The sequence below is a fragment of the Rhinoraja longicauda genome, chromosome 41 (assembly GCF_053455715.1).
Source record: "Rhinoraja longicauda isolate Sanriku21f chromosome 41, sRhiLon1.1, whole genome shotgun sequence".
Lineage (NCBI taxonomy): Eukaryota > Metazoa > Chordata > Chondrichthyes > Rajiformes > Arhynchobatidae > Rhinoraja > Rhinoraja longicauda.
This window is the reverse complement of record NC_135993.1, coordinates 2,159,264-2,176,954: the sequence shown is the minus strand read 5'-3', so window position 1 is coordinate 2,176,954 and position 17,691 is coordinate 2,159,264. Positions and strand designations below refer to the sequence as shown.

The window sequence follows — 17,691 nt, the reverse complement described above, 5'->3', positions numbered from 1 at the left end:
TCATCCTTCTAAATCCCAGTGTATACAACGTACAAACTCCGTACAGACAGCACCCGTGGTCAGGATCGAACCCGTGTCTCTTGCACTGTAAGGCAGCAACTCTACCGCAGTGCCCCAGTATGGAGCTGTCTGTCTGTGTGGAGTTTGTACGTTCTCCCCGTGACCTGCGTGGGTTTTCTCCGGGTGCTCCGGTTTCCTCCCACACTCCAAAGACGTGCAGGTTTGTAGGTTAATTGGCCCTCTGTAAATCCACCCAAATGTGTAGAGAGTGGATGAGAAAGTGGGAATAACGTAGAACTAATGTAAACGGGTGATCGATGGTTGGCGTGGGCTCGGCGGGCCGAAGGGCCTGTTCGCATGCTGTATGTATATATACATCAACCAAACCCATTAACATCCATCCATCCCATCAACCAACCAACATGGTGACCAGGTAATTGTCTGGTGAAAATTGACAATGGTCATCAAGTGTGTGTCTGTGTGCAAAGTAATGTTGGTGGACGGGGATCGCTGGTCGGCGCTGACTCGATGGGCCAAAGGGCCTGGTCTCGCATTTATCTCTAAACTGAACTACACGTGATCGTAATAAACTAAACTAAGGGTTAGGGAGGTGTTGGTGGGGGAGAGAGAGAGAGTTGGTGGGGGAGAGGGGGGAGAGAGAGAGGGAGAGGGGGGAGAGAGGGAGAGGGGGGAGAGAGGGAGAGGGGGGAGAGAGAGAGGGAGAGGGAGAGGGGGAGAGAGAGAGAGATGGAGAGGGGGGAGAGAGGGAGAGATGGTGAGGGGGAGAGAGGGAGAGGGGGGAGAGAGAGAGGGGGAGAGGGGAGAGAGAGGGAGTTGGTGAGGGGAGAGAGTGAGAGGGGGGAGAGAGGGAGAGGGGGAGAGGGAGATAGTTGGTGAGGGGGGAGAGAGGGAGAGGGGGAGAGAGGGAGAGAGAGAGTTGGTGAGGGGGAGAGAGAGAGAGAGAGGGAGAGGGGGAGAGAGAGAGAGGGAGAGGGGGAGAGAGGGAGAGAGAGAGAGAGAGAGAGAGAGGCCACATCCGGGGAATGGGTCTGAAAAAGGGTCTCAACCCGAAACGTCACGAGTTGCCTGGAGTATTCTCCCCAGAGATGCTGCCTGTCCCGCTGAGTTGCTCCAGCTATTTGTGTCGATCTTTCAGAGGGCCTAACATTCAGTTCTGTCCTTCCTCCTTGCCTCCCTGCGCCCTTCAGCTGCCAGCGAGAGGGAACATGAGCCGTGGAATAGCAGTCACCGAGCATCTTGCCCACATGCAGGGGCAGTGAGAATGTGGTGGAAGATAAGCTGTTAAACATACACCCTCGGAAACTGCCTTCTACAACATTTCTCGACCAGCAGATTATCCTCGAGGTATTTATAGCGGGGTTTCATGTTCCACCTTGGACAGCCAGCGTGGACAATCAGTGAAGGGGCCAAGGGAGGGGGCCTTATCTCCAATCTACACCAGGTTCAACACCAGCGTCAAACAGCTTAGTTTAGTTTAATTGACTTTATCTCAGTTTATCTTGGTTCAGTGTGGTTTAATTCGGCGGGACAGGCAGTATCTCTGGAGAGAAGGGGTGATTGACGTTTTGGGTCGAGACCGAAGAAGGGTCTCGACCCGAAATGTCACCCATTCCTTCTCTCCAGAGATACTGCCTGTCCCGCTGAGTTACTCCAGCGAGAAAGACTGGATAGACTCGGCTTGTACTCGCTGGAATTTAGAAGACTGAGGGGGGATCTTATAGAAACATATAAAATTCTTAAGGGGTCGGAGAGGCTAGATGCGGGAAGATTGTTCCCGATGTTGGGGAAGTCCAGAACTAGGGGTCACAGCTTAAGGATAAGGGGGAAGTCTTTTAGGACCGAGATGAGAAAACATTTCTTCACCAGAGAGTGGTGAGTCTGTGGAATTCTCTGCCACAGAAGGTAGTTGAGGCCAGTTCATTGGCCATATTTAAGAGGGAGTTAGATGTGGCCCTTGTGGCTAAAGGGATCAGGGGGTATGGAGTGAAGGCAGGTACAGGCTACTGAGCTGGATGTTCAGCCATGATCATATTGAATGGCGGTGCAGGCTCGAAGGGCCGAATGGCCTACTCCTGCACCTATTTTCTATGTTTCTATGTTTCCAGTATTTTGCGTCTATCTACAGTTTAGGTTAGTTTAGAGATACAGCGTGGAAACAGGCCCTTCGGCCCATCGAGTCCGCGCCGACCAGCGATCCCCGCACACTAACACCATCCTGCACAAAGGAATTTTGTGTCTATCTTCGGTTAAAACCAGCATCTACAGTTCCTTCCTACACATTTAGTGTGGTTCAGCTTACTTTAGTTTAGAGATAGAGCACTTAAACAGGCCCTTCGGCCCACCGAGTCCGCACCAAGCAAACGTTAGTATCAGCATGAAGCAACAATCTTTAGACTTTAGAGATACAGCGCGGAAACAGACTCTTTGACCACCGAGTCCACCCCGACCACCAGTGACCACCCCGACCAGTGACCACCCCGACCAGTGACCACCCCGACCAGTGACCACCCCACACACGAGCACTATCCTACACACACGAGGGGCAATTTACAATTTATTGAGATCAATTAACCTGCTGGTCTGGTGGACCTACACTGGTCTGGTGGACATCTATGGTCTGGAGAACATCTACACTGGCCTGGTGGACATCTACACTGGTCTGCAGGACATCTACACTGGTCTGCAGGACATCTACACTGGTCTGTAGGACATCTACACTGGTCTGTAGGACATCTACACTGGTCTGGTGGACATCTATGGTCTGGAGAACATGTACACTGGCCTGGTGGACATCTACACTGGTCTGGTGGACATCTACACTGGTCTGGTGGACATCTACACTGGTCTGGTGGACATCTATGGTCTGGAGAACATGTACACTGGCCTGGTGGACATCTACACTGGCCTGGTGGACATCTACACTGGTCGGTAGGACATCTACACTGGTCTGTAGGACATCTGCACTGGTCTGTAGGACATCTACACTGGTCTGCAGGACATCTACACTGGGCTGGTGGACATCTATTGTCTGAAGGACATCTACACTGGCCTGGTGGACATCTACACTGGCCTGGTGGACATCTACACTGGCCTGGTGGACATCTACTCTGGTCTGGTGGACATCTACACTGGTCTGGTGGACATCTACACTGGTCTTGTGGATATCTATGGTCTGTTGCACATCTACACTGGTCTTGTGGACATCTACACTGACCTGGTGGACATCTACACTGGTCTGGTGGACATCTACACTGACCTGGTGGACATCTACACTGGTCTGGTGGATATCTATGGTCTGTTGAACATCTACACTGGTCTGGTGGACATCTACACTGACCTGGTGGACATCTACACTGGTCTGGTGGATATCTACACTGGTCTGGAGGACATCTACACTGACTTGGTGGACATCTACACTGGTCTGGTGGACATCTACGCTGGTCTGGAGGACATCTACACTGGTCTGGTGGACATCTACACTAGACTAGGCTGCAGGACATCTACACTGGCCTGTTGGACATCTACGCTGGTCTGGAGGACATCTACACTGGTCTTGTGGACGTCTACACTGGTCTGGAGGACATCTACACTGGTCTGGTGGACATCTACACTCGACTAGGCTGCAGGACAAGCCTAGGGTCCTTCCGCTGCTGGACACGGGGGGCAGGGTGTGGTGGAGACGCCCCTTAAAATAAGGGAAGGGATTCCACGCTCGTGGGCCGCATGAGTGGCAAGAGCTCTTCAGTGGGTAGTCCATAGAGCTCAGAGGACTATCGGAACACAGCCTTGGAGGGCATCTACAACACACGATGCCTCAGAAAAGCCACCAGCATCCACAAAGACTCCTCACACCCCTGCAACAGTCTGTTCGAACTTCTACCATCGGGCAGACGATACAAGGCCTTCTACGCCCGCACCTCCACTCAGGAACAGCTTCATCCCCAGGGCCATAGCTGCTATGAACCGGTCCTGCTGAGCCGGATGGTCACATCGCACAGCGAACCGGCACAGATCTACTTGCACTTTATTCTGTTTTAAAACTGTTCCAAATTTGTTTCATTGGGTTGTATAAATCAATACTGACTAGCTAATTAAATTATTGCATCGTATGGGAGGCGCATTCCCAATCTCGTTGTACCCCTGTACAATGACAATAAAGATATATTGTATTGTATTGTATTGTAATTGGTGTATTGAATGTATGTAGAGCCTCCGAGAATGTCGGGTGGATTTTTGTACGGAACATGTTTTGTAAGGAACATATATTTATTTCTCGAATAAAGTATATTTTGAAATTAAAACATCTACACTGGAGGATATCGAGTGGACTCGAGGCCTTCTACACGAGGCGATGTCTACACTACACTACACTACACTACACCAGCCTCCCAGATACGTCTCCAGGCAGCTGTGCTGTTACATTCTCGGTTGGAATCTGGAATGTAACCTCAGGATACGGGGCCATCCATCACCGACCCGCAGAGCACAGAATATCGGAGAGAAAGAGGCACTGTCCCTCTCTACGCCTGACACCATTTACTTTCTCTGCATTCCTTCTGGGTCACTCTATCTGCACCACAGCCTGATCAGAGACAGCTGATGCACAGAGAGAGACAGAGAGAGAGAGAGACAAAGAGACAGAGAGAGAGACAGAGAGGCAGAAAGAGACATAGAGACAGAGAGAGAGAGAGAGACAGACCGAGAGACGGACAGAGAGAGAAAGAAAGAGAGACAGAGAGAGACAGAGACAGAGAGAGAGACAGACAGAGAGACAGAAAGAGACACAGAGATAGAGACAAAGAGACAGAATGAGAGAGAGAGAGACAGAGACAGAGAGAAAGAGAGGCAGAGAGAGAGAGACATAGAGAGAGAGGGAGACAGAGAGAGAGACAGAAAGAGACACAGAGATAGAGACAGAGAGAGACAGAGAGAGACAGAGAGAGAGACAGACAGAGAGAGACACAGAGATAGAGACGGAGAGAGACAGACAGAGACAGAGAGACAGGGAGAGACAGACAGAGAGAGTGAGACAGAAAGAGACACAGAGATAGAGACGGACAGAGAGAGACAGAGAGACATAGAGAGAGAGACATAGAGAGAGAGACAGAGAGAGAGAGACATAGAGAGAGAGACAGAGAGAGAGAGACAGATAGGCAAAGAGAGAGAGAATGAGAGAGAGAGATCAGAGGGTGATCATGCAGAAATGTGGTGGGAAAATCACAAAGACGTGTGGGTTTGTGGTCCAATTGCCCCTCTGTAAGCTGTCCCGAGTGTATATGGAGGGAAACATAGAACTAGCATGAATTGATGATCGATGGTTGGCGTGGATTCGGTGGGCCGAAGGGCCTGTTTCCATGCAGTATTTCTAAACTAAACTAAATTAAATAGGTTTATTATTGTCACGTGCACTGAGGTACAGTGAAAGCTTTGTTTTGCATGCCATCCAATCAAATCAGATGCTGCTATCCATAACTACAGTCAAGTCAAATCAATTTTATTTGTATATCACATTTAAAAACAACCCACGTTGACCAAAGTGCTGCACATCAGTTCAGGTACTAAGAACGAACATACAATGGCACACAAACATAACAGCACATACATAAACAGTTCACAGCGCCCCCTCAGAGGGCCTCAAACGCTAGGGAGTAGAAATAGGTTTTGAGCCTGGGCTTAAAGGAGTGGATGGAGGGGGCAGTTCTGATGGGGAGAGGGATGCTGTTCCACAGTCTAGGAGCTGCAACTGCAAAAGCGCGGTCACCCCTGAGCTTAAGCCTAGACCGCGGGATAGTCAGTAGCCCCAAGTCGGCCGACCTGAGGGACCTGGAGATAGAGTGGTGGGTTAGAAGATTTTTGATATGGGGGGGCAAGCCCGTTTATGGCTTTGTATGTGAATAGGAGGAGCTTGAAGTTGATCCTGTACCGTACTGGGAGCCAGTGGAGAGAGGCCAGAATCGGGGTGATGTGGTCCCTTTTACGGGTACTCGTCAGGAGTCTCGCTGCGGCGTTTTGGACCAATTGCGGGCGGGACAGTGTCCACTCCTTACCTGTGGTGCGACATGTTTGTCCTTATCTCTGCTGTGTCTACAACTAGGGTTGGCAACTTCCTCACTCCCAAATACGGGACAAAGGGTGACGTCACCGCCCCGCGCCCCACGTGACCTCACCCAGCCAGCGGCCACGTGCTCCCGCTCCACCAATGGCGGCCGCCCGAGCCGGGCAGTGACGTCACCCTTTGTCCCGTATTTGGGAGAGAGGAAGTTGGCAACCCTACAAATACGGGACAAGGGCGGTCCCGTACGGGACAAACTAATTTAGCCCACAATACGGGATGTCCCAGCTAATACGGGACGGTTGGCAACCCTATCTACAGCTCTATACCCCATCCATCTCCAGTCCCACACCAGGCCAGAGCCCATTACATCTTTCACAACGACTTGGAGCAACTGAACCATCTTACCCCAACCAGAGAGCGGTGCTGAACTACTATCAGAGTGTCGGAAGGAACTGCGGATGCTGGTTTAAACCGAAGATAGACACAAAATGCTGGAGTAACTCAGCGGGACAGGCAGCATCTCAGGAGAGAAGGAATGGGTGACGTTGTGGGTCAAGACCTTTCTTCAGATGTGGGTGTGTCTACTATCAGATTATCTTTGATCAGGCTTTACCTTGCACTGAATGTTATTCCCTCTATCATGTGAACGGTACACTGTGAACGGCTCGATTGTAAGCATGTATTGTCTTTCCGCTGGCTGGTTAGCACGCAACACAAGCTTTTCACTGTACCTCGGTACACGTGACAATAAACTAAACCGAACTGAGATATCTCACGCATTCCTTTTGAATAAAAGTGAGACACGGTGGCACAGCGGGTAGAGCTGCTGCCTCACAGCGCCAAAGACCCGGGTTCCATCCCGACTACGGGCGCTGTCCGTAAGGAGTTTGCACGTTCTCCCCGTGACCTGCGTGGGTTTTCTCCGAGATCTTCGGTTTCCTCCCACACTCCAAAGACGTGCGGGTTTGTAGGTTAATTGGCTCCGGTAAAGATTGTAAATGGTGGGTAGGATAGCGTGCGGGGACCGCTGGTCGGCGGGGATCGCTGGTGGGCCGAAGGGCCCGTGTCCCTAAACTGAAAACGAAACCTGCATTTGTTTAGCCGCCAACCACCAGGCATGTTAGCCGTCCGTTTTCAAGTGTCACTCAAACACAAGATAGTCCGGGTTATCCGAGGAATGACGGTGCCGAGGGAAGATCGGCTTAAGTGATTTGTACCGACGATGACGTGACTCTCAGCGGAATAAATCCGTTTGATGAATGGGATCGCAGTTCAGCTTAGGAAGGAACTGCAGACGCTGGTTTACACTGAAGATAGACACAGAGTGCTGGAGTAACTCAACGGGTCAGGCAGCATCTGTGGAGAACATGGATAGGTGACGTTTCACAGGGTGCTGGAGTAACTCAGCGGGTCAGGCAGCATCTGTGGAGAACGTGACGTTTCACAGGGTGGCTTTCTGAAGGAGGGTCTCGATCTGACACGTCACCCACTAGGAACCTGAGGGGTACCTCTACTCCTGCGCCCCTAGGTTGGAGTTGCACAGATCAGGTTTGTCATGCACCACAATGGACAAAGACACTTACACGTCCTTATGCTGTTGAGGCATTTGGAGGCCACCACCATGTATCTGGTATTTTGTTCCCGGGCAATGGGTGTGCAGGGAACGCAGGTCCACTTGAGGGGGGAGGGGGGGGGGGTCCAGTTACAACGTGAGGACTATAAAAATACATCCTGAGTCTTCCAGTATGTGGCTGGGTATTTATTGCAGGAGGTATTTATAACGCAACAGGACTGGTCTTGTGATGGAGCGACATTTGGTTCCAACACAACCCATTCCCAGGCAACGCCCGCCCCACAGCTGCTGCATTTATGTAGCGCCTCTAAATCCCAAGGCACCCAATAAAACCCGACACCAAGCCCCATGGGAGGACTGGCAGCAGGTGGCTCACGTTCATGAGTTCAGAAGCGATAGTAGCAGAGTTGGACTATTCCGCCCATCAAGTCTACTCCGCCATTCATGGCTGACCATCCCCTCCCCCCCCAACCAGTCGAAGGGATCTACAGGAGACGCTGTCTCAAAATGGCAGCCGGCATCATCAGAGACTCACACCTCCCTGGCCACACTCTCACTGACCCACACCACCACTCTGGCCACACTCTCACTGACCCACACCACCCTGGCCACACTCTCACTGACCCACACCCCCACCCTGGCCACACTCTCACTGACCCACACCACCCTGGCCACACTCTCACTGACCCACACCACCCTGGGCCACACTCTCACTGACCCACACCACCCTGGCCACACTCTCACTGACCCACACCACCCTGGCCACACTCTCACTGACCCACACCACCCTGGCCACACTCTCACTGACCCACACCACCCTGGCCACACTCTCACTGACCCACACCACCCTGGCCACACTCTCACTGACCCACACCACCCTGGCCACACTCTCACTGACCCACACCACCCTGGGCCACACTCTCACTGACCCACACCACCCTGGGCCACACTCTCACTGACCCACACCACCCTGGGCCACACTCTCACTGACCCACACCACCCTGGGCCACACTCTCACTGACCCACACCACCCTGGGCCACACTCTCACTGACCCACACCACCCTGGGCCACACTCTCACTGACCCACACCACCCTGGCCACACTCTCACTGACCCACACCACCCTGGCCACGCTCTCATCTCGCTGCTACCATCGGGAAGAAGGTACAGGAGCCTGGAAACTATGACCTCCAGGTTCAAGATGTGTAGGAAAATAACTGCAGATGCTGGTTCAAATCGAAGGTATCACAAAATGCTGGAGTAACTCAGCGGGTCAGGCAGCATCTAGGAGAGAGGGAATGGGTGACGTCTCGGGTCGAGACCCTTCTTCAGACTCTTCAGAAGGGTCTCGACCCGAGACGTCACCCATTCCCTAGCTCCTAGATGCTGCCTGACACGCTGAGTTACTCCAGCATTTTGTGATACCTCCAGGTTCAGGAACATCTTCTTCCCAACAACCATTAGGCTCTTGAACCCTGCACAACACTGACCTCAGCAACTGTGAACTTGCATGGACGATGTTTCAGTTGTACCACGGACTTCAGTTCTTGCACGATTATGGGCTGGTGACCTAATATTACTGATTATTACCAATGCATTATTGATTATCGTGTATTTATTTACTGTGTTGTTGAGTTAATGGGCCTGTGCTCGCTGGAGTTTGGAAGAATGAGGGGGGACCTCATTGAAACTTACCGAACAGTGAAAGGCCTGGATAGAGTGGATGTGGAGAGGATGTTTCCACTAGTGGGAGAGTCTAGGACTAGAGGGCACAGCCTCAGAATTTAAGGACGTTCTTTGAGGAAGGAGATGAGGACAATAGACAATAGGTGCAGGAGGAGGCCATTCGGCCCTTCGAGCCAGCACCGCCATTCAATGTGATCATGGCTGATCATTCTCAATCAGGACCCCGTTCCTGCCTTCTCCCCATACCCCCTGACTCCGCTATCCTTAAGAGCTCTATCCAGCTCTATCTGGAGGAATTTCTTTCGCCAGATTTCTTCAGTCTGAAGAAGGGTCTCCACCTGAAACGTCGCCCATTCCTTCTCTCCAGAGATGCTGCCTGACCCGCTGAGTTACTCCAGCGATTTCTGTCCACCGGAGGTGGATAGTAGTTCAGGACTGCTGTGTGTGTGTGTATGTATGTGTGTGTGTGTGTGTGTGTGTGTGTGGCCCCTTTAAACAGATCGCTGGTCTGCAGTAAACATCAGCGGGCAGCTGGAGGAGAAGGCTGGTCTCGGTGGAGCTGTGAATAGATTTAACCTTTCGGCTAATCCAGCAATACCCCCCCCCCCCTCCTCACCTGTCCTTGGCATCAGACCCATGTGTACAGTCTGTGCTGCCTCGACAAACATCGACCAGCTCCTGCACTAGGAGCCCTGGGCTCGCCCAACAAGACCCCCCAATGTTCCACCCTCCGCCCTGGCTCCCTGACCCGCTGCCTAGACCCATTCAACCTGGGCCCCTCTGTTAAAAACAAATTGCTGGAGTCACTCAGCGGGTCAGGCAGCATCTGTGGAGAACATGGATCGGTGACGTTTCACAGAGTGCTGGAGTAACTCAGCGAGTCAGGCAGCATCTGTGGAGAACATGGATAGGTGACGTTTCACAGAGTGCTGGAGTAACTCAGCGGGTCAGGCAGCATCTGTAGAGAACATGGATAGGTGACGTTTCACAGAGTGCTGGAGTAACTCAGCGGGTCAGGCAGCATCTGTGGAGAACATGGATCGGTGGCGTTTCGGGTCGAGACCATTCTTAATTGGATTGTGCCCGACCCCCTGAGTTGCTCCAACATTTTATGCCCTTTTAGCCCTCGGTATTGCACTGGATAAAGCTCATAAATTCTAGGAGCAGAATTAGGCCATTCGGCCCATCAAGTCAAATCCGCCATTCAATCATCTCCCTCCTAACCCCATTCTCCTGCCTTCTCCCCAGAGCCCCTGACGCCTGTACTAATCAAGAATCTATCAATCTTCAATCTATCAATCAATTTTCACATACAAAGCTCTAAACGGGCTTTCCCCCCCCCATATCAAAAATCTTCTAACCCACCACTGTTGATGTATGTGCTGTTATGTTTGTGTGCCATTGTATGTTCGTTTCTTAGTACCTGAACTGATGTACAGCACTTTGGTCAACGTGGGTTGTTTTTAAATGTGCTATACAAATAAAATTGACTTGACTTGACTCTCTGCCTAGTTTTCCTCCTCATCTCCTTCCTAAAGGAACGTCCTTTAATTCTGAGGCTGTGGTCTCTGGTCCTAGACTCTCCCACTAGTGGAAACATCCTCTCCACATCCACTCTATCCAGGCCTTTTATTATTCAGTAAGTTTCAATGAAGTCCCCCCTCATCCTTCCAAACCCCAGCGAGTACAGGCCCAGTGCTGTCAAACGCTCATCATATGCTAACCCACTCATTCATGGGATCTGTCTTATAGACAATAGGTGCAGGAGGAGGCCATTCGGCCCTTCGAGCCAGCACCACCATTCAATGTGATCATGGCTGATCATTCTCAATCAGTACCCCGTTCCTGCCTTCTCCCCATAACCCCTGACTCCGCTATCCTTAAGAACTCTATCTAGCTCTCTCTTGAAAGCATTCAGAGAATTGGCCTCCACTGCCTTCTGAGGCAGAGAATTCCACAGATTCACAACTCTCTGACTGAAAAAGTTTTTCCTCATCTCCGTTCTAAATGGCCTACCCCTTATTCTTAAACTGTGGCCCCTGGTTCGACTCCCCCACCATTGGGAACATGTTTCCTGCCTCCAACGTGTCCAACCCCTTAATAATCTTATATGTTTCGATAAGATCTCCTCTCATCCTTCTAAATTCCAGTGTGTACAACTCAATCCCATTTTCCTGCCTTCTCCCCATAGCCCCTGACACCCGCACTAATCAAGAATCTGTCAATCTCCGCCGTAAATATATCCACTGATTTGACCTCAACAGCCGTCTGTGGCAAAGAATTCCACAGATTCACCACCCTCTGCCTAAAGAATTCTCATCTCCTTCCTAAAGGAGCGCCCTTTAATTCTGAGGCTGTGCCCTCTGGTCCTAGACTCTCCCACTAGTGGAAACATCCTCTCCACATCAACTCTATCCAGGCCGCTCACTATTCGGTAAGTTTCAATGAGGTCCCCCCCTCATCATAGAGGGAGGGTGTGAGCAGGGATCTTACAGTTTAGAGATGGAATCAGAGATGGAATCATCGGCCGTTGCACTGAACGTTACTCCCACTGTCATGTATCTGTACACTGTGGACGGCTCGACTGTAATCATGCATAGTCTTTCCGCTGACTGGTTAGTTTGTGTAGGAAGGAACTGCAGATGCTGGTTTACACCGAAGACAGACACAAAGTGCTGGAGTAACTCAGCGGGACAGGCAGCATCTCTGGAGAAAAAGGAAGGGTGGCGTTTCAGGTCGGAACCCTTCTTCAAACTCATCATGTATTGTCTTTCCGATGACTGGATAGCACGCAACAAAAATGCTTTTCACTGTACCTCGGTACACGTGACAATAAACAAAACCGAAAATAACATCGTAGCAGGTCCCCCAAGATGTTACACACCCCCAGAAGATCACACCCCAGCCTCTTGTGCTTCAAGAAATGGTGGCGCAGCGGTAGAGCTACTACCTCACAGCGCCAGAGACCCGGGTTCGATCCTGACTACGGGTGCCGTCTGTACGGAGTTTGCACGTTCTCCCCGTGACCTGCGTGGGTTTTCTCTGAGATCTTCGGTTTCCCCCCACACTCCAAAGACGTGCAGGTTTGTCGGTTAATTGACCTGGTAAAATTGTAAATTGCCCCTAGCGTGTGTAGGATAGTGTTTAGTGTGCGGGGATAGCCGGATGGCGTGGGCTTGGTGGGCCGAATGGCCTGTATCTTTAAACTAAATTAAAAAAACAAAACAACTTACCCTGGTGTGACTCTGTGTTGTCTAATCTGCCAGTCGGGGCATATATGAGAGGGTTTATGTGTGGGAAGGAACTGCAGGTGCTGGTTTAAACCGAAGATCGACACAAAAAGCTGGAGTAACTCAGTGGGGCGGGCAGCATCTCTGGAGAGACCATCTCGGGTTGAGACCCTTTTTCAGACTGGTGGGTCTGTACGTAAGAGTGAATAAACGTGAGCAAATGTAAGTCCAGAACCAGGGGCCACAGTTTAAGAATAAGGGGTCGGCCATTTAGAACGGAGACGAGGGAAAAGTTTTTCAGTCAGAGAGTTGTGAATCTGTGAAATTCTCTGCCTCAGAAGGCAGTGGAGGCCAATTCTCTGAATGCATTCAAGAGAGAGTTAGATAGAGCTCTTAAGGATAGCGGAGTCAGGGGGTATGGGGAGAAGGCAGGAACGGGGTACTGATTGAGAATGATCAGCCATGATCACATTGATGGCGGTGCTGGCTCGAAGGGCCGAATGGCCTCCTCCTGCACCTGTTGTCTATTGTCTATTGTAAGTGAGAGTGCGGACACTGGTTCTCAGTGCTGTGTGTGGGTGTATGAGAGGGGGTTCTTCACATTTGCTCACAGCTGTCAGCTGCTGGTTTGGTTCTGGTTGTTCAGCGGGAACTCGTGATGCCTTGATTGGACACAGCTGTCCAGTGCTGCCCTCTCTGCTGTCAGTCCAGTGAGCTGCCACGCATACCATTCACGCCAGCGCCCCGTTACTACAACGCTACCCACCACACCTCCCAAGGTTAAATACCATCACCACTGCCCCGTCAAACACAGCCTTCCTTATTAGGAAATGGCCAGCTATGCAGGAAATGTAGGAGAGAGGGAGAGAGGGAGGGAGAGAGGGAGGGAGGGAGGGAGAGAGAAAGAGAGAGAGAGAAAGAGAGACAGAGAGGGAGGGAGGGAGAGAGAGAGAGAGAGGTAGGGAGGGAAGGAGAGAGAGAGAGAGAGAGAGAGAGAGAGAGAGAGAGAGAGAGAGAGAGAGAGAGAGAGAGAGAGAGAGAGAGAGAGAGAAGAGAGATGCAGCACAGAACCAGGCCCTTCGGCCCATCGAGTCCACACTGGCCATCTACTGCTCATTCTCACCTACACCTAGGAAAGAAAACTGCAGATGCTGGGTTCAAATCGCAGGTAGACACAAAATGCTGGAGTAACTCAGCGGGACAGGCAGCATCTCTGGAGAGAAGGAATGGGTGACGTTTCGGGTCGAGACCCTTCTTCAGATGAGACCCGACGACCTATTCCTTCTCTCCAGAGATGCTGCCTGTCCTGTTAAGTTTCTCCAGAATTTTGTGTCTATCTTCGGCATCTGCAGTTCCATCCTAAACTAAACTAGTACCTTGATTCTACATTTCAACCCAGCGCTTTTCTGTCAACCAGCATCTGCAGTTCCTTGTTCTGGCATGGGACGGTCGGGCCGAATGCCTCCTCTTGCCCATTGAGTAGCCAGTGGCACAGGGTGCTTCGCTCGGGCTGCTGGTCTCAGCTGAATAAATGCGAGAGGGAGCGAGGGAGGGAGGGAGGGAGGGAGCGAGGGAGGGAGGGAGGGAGGGAGAGGGACAGCTTGTAGCAGGCTCTCTCTCCCTCTTTCCCTCTCTCTCTCTATCTATCTCCCCCTCTCTCCCTCCCTCCATCTCCCTCTCACTCCCTCTCTCCCTCTCTCTCCATCTCTCCCCCTCTCTCTCTCTCTCCCTCTCTCTCTCTCTATCTCTCTCCCCTAGCCTCGGTCCTTAGGCTGGCCAGACGTCCATTGGCCTAAGGTGCAAGAATGTGCAGACACTTACATTCCAGACCCCAGCCAGCTTAATCATGAGAATTCAATCCTATATTCTGTCGTCTCTGTGAGGGGGGGAGAAGTTGCCTGGCATTCCCGGACTCCCAACACGAGGCCCAGCTTGCATTCCCACAACCCGGACAATTTTCCACACTCCCCCCACACTGACCCTCCACCCCCTGCGACCTGTCCCTGTCCCTCAGGGTCAGAGACTCATACAGCACGGAAACAGGCCCTTCGCCCAACCCGACCAGCGATCCCCGCACACCAACACTATCCCACACACACTGGGGACAATTTACACTTACACCAAGCCAATTAACCTACAACCTGCACGTCTTTGGAGTGTGGGAGGAAACCGAAGATCTTGGAGAAAACGCACGCAGGTCACGGGGGGAACGTACAAACTCCGTACAGACAGCGCCCGTAGTCGGGATGGAACCCGGGTCTCTGCGCTGTAAGCGATGTAAGGCAGCAACTCTACTGCTGTGCTGCCCTTAAACTAGTCCCACCTGCCTGCATTTGGTCCATATCCCTCTAAACCCGTCCTATCCATGTACCTGTCCAACTGTTTCTTAAACATTGGGATAGTCCCAGCCTCAACTACCTCCTCCGGCAGCTCGTTCCATACATCTGTGTAAAAAAGTTACCCCTCAGATTCCTATTAAATCTTTTCCCCTTCACCTTGAGCTGTGTCCTCTGGTCCTCGATTCCCCTACTCTGGGCAAGAGACTCTGTGCATCTACCCGATCTATTCCTCTCATGAATTTTTACACCTCTATACGATTAGTGGCATTGGTTGGATGATGAGACAGTGTTGGCCATAGTGACAGGATTGGCAAAAGGCTCCGCTGAGCACATTTAAAACTGAAGGTATTCATTCACAAAATGCTGGAGAAACTCAGCAGGTCAGGCGGCATCTCAGGAGAGAAGGAATGGGTGACGTTTCGGGTCGAGACCCTTCTTCATCTCTAGGGGCTAACGGAATCAAGGGGTATGGGGAGAAGGCAGGCACGGGTTACTGATTGAGAATGAGCAGCCATGATCACAATGAATGGCGGTGCTGGCTCGAAGGGCCGAATGGCCTCCTCCTGCACCTATTTTCTATGTTTCTATGTTTCTATCTCCAGCCTTGTGGAGCAGGGAACCTGCCACTTCTGCTGGGCTGGTCCAACAGCGATTTATTCTTGGTACACTTTTTCATCGCAGGCTGATATCTATGAATGGACAGAGGCTGGTCACAGAGCAAAGTACAAAGTGCTGGAGTAACTCAGCCAAACCCAAAACGTCACCTATCCATGTTCTCCAGAGTGTTGCCTGACCCGCTGAGTTACTCCAGCATTTTAGGTCTATCCTTGGTGCAAACCAGCATCTGCAGTCTGAAACCGGAGCACCCGGAGAAAACCCATGCGGGTCACGGGGAGAACGTGCAAACTCCACACCCGGAGTCAGGATCGAAGCGGGACTTCCGGTGGCGTGAGGTAGCAGCACTACCCGCTGCGCTGCCCGTTTGGGTTCTCCAGGCACGGCTGTGGGATCTGAACCGGTGCATGGTTATTGCCGCATCAGCGTAAACGTCCCTCCCTCCGTCCATCGGCTGAAGATTTTAATGCGTTCCTCTACATGTCGGCCTGCAGCTCGCAGTCTTGGTGATCTCTCAGCCCGCCGCCCGGACGAGCAAGCTCAGCAACATGCACGGGTGGGACGACGACTAATTTGGACATCCGTGTCAGTGAACTGAAGATGGATGTCTGTGCCTGACACTGCCTGAGGTTTCCATTACACCCCGTGTTCAGGTCTGCTTGGCCACTGCAGGTGAGGATACACCCCATCCCCCACCCGCACTAAAGTGCTCACACGTCCGTAAGTGATAGGAGCAGAATTAGGCCATTCGGCCCATCAAGTCCACTCCGCCATTCAATCAAGGCAGATCTATCTCTCCCTCCTAACCCCATTCTCCTGCCTTCTCCCCACACCCCGACACCCGCACTAATCAAGAATCTATCTATCTCTGCCTTAGAAATATCCACTGACTTGGCCTCCAAAGCCGTCTACAGCGTCGCCCTGGGTTACAAATCTAACCTCACGTAAATCTCCGGTATTTTTTGAGCTAGTGTTTATCAAGCTGTGCCTAGATTTGAGAGCGTGGGCAACACGGAGAGACACAGAGTGCTGGAGTAACTCAGCGGGTCAGGCAGCATCTGTGGAGAACATGGATAGGTGACGTTTCACAGAGTGCTGGAGTAACTCAGCGGGTCAGGCATCATCTCTGGAGAGAAGGAATGGGTGACGTTTCGGTTTGAGACCCTTCTTCGGTTTAAACCAGCCTCTGCAGTTCCTTCATACGCAGCTACAGAGGGAGGTTGGGCAGGCTGGGACTTCATTCCTTGGTGTGCAGAAGGCTGAGGAATGATGTTCACGAATGATGGGTCCTACAGTGGGGGTGTGAATATTTACAATGATCCCGGAAGACTGTACTATGTACAAGGATACCCAGGATCATGTCAGTAATTAGAAACATAGAATATAGGTGCAGGAGGAGGCCATTCGGCCCTTCGAGCCTGCACCGCCATTCAATATGATCATGGCTGAGAAAATAACTGCAGATGCCGGTACAAATCGAAGGTATTTATTCACCAAATGCTGGAGTAACTCAGCGGGTCAGGCAGCATCTCAGGAGAGAAGGGTCTCGACCCGAAACGTCACCCATTCCTTCTCTCCTGAGATGCTGCCTGACCTGCTGAGTTACTCCAGCATTTTGTGAATAAATCCACAATCAGTAGATCAGGCTAGATGTAGGAAAAATGTTCCGATGTTGGGGGAGTCCAGAACCAGGGGTCACAGTCTATGAATAAAGGGGAGGCCATTTAAAACTGAGGTGAGAAGAAACTTTTTCACCCAGAGAGTTGTGAATCTGTGGAATTCTCTGCCACAGAGGGCAGTGGAGGCCAATTCACTGGATGAATTTAAAAGAGAGTTTGATAGAGCTCTAGGGCTAGTGGAATCAAGGGATATGGGGAGAAGGCAGGCACGGGTTACTGATTGTGGATGATCAGCCGTGATCACAATGAATGGCGGTGCTGGCTCGAAGGGCCAAGTGGCCTCCTCCTGTACCTATTTTCTATGTTACTTGTACCCCATTCCTGCTTTCTCCCCATATCCCTTGATTCCGTTAGCCCTAAGAGCTAAATCTAACTCCCTCTAGAAAACATCCAGTGAACTGGCCTCCACTGCCTTCTGTGGCAGAGATTCCACAGATTCACAACTCTCTGGGTGAAAATGTTTTTCCTCATCTCAGTCCTAAATGGCCGACCC

The 17,691-nt window shown here is 51.4% G+C and overlaps 1 protein-coding gene across 1 annotated transcript in view; it reads right to left on the bottom strand.

Moving 5' to 3' along the window:
* Positions 1–17,691, bottom strand: part of klc3 (kinesin light chain 3) — an 86,937-nt gene that overhangs the window by 56,167 nt on the left and 13,079 nt on the right. The window lies entirely within an intron of this gene.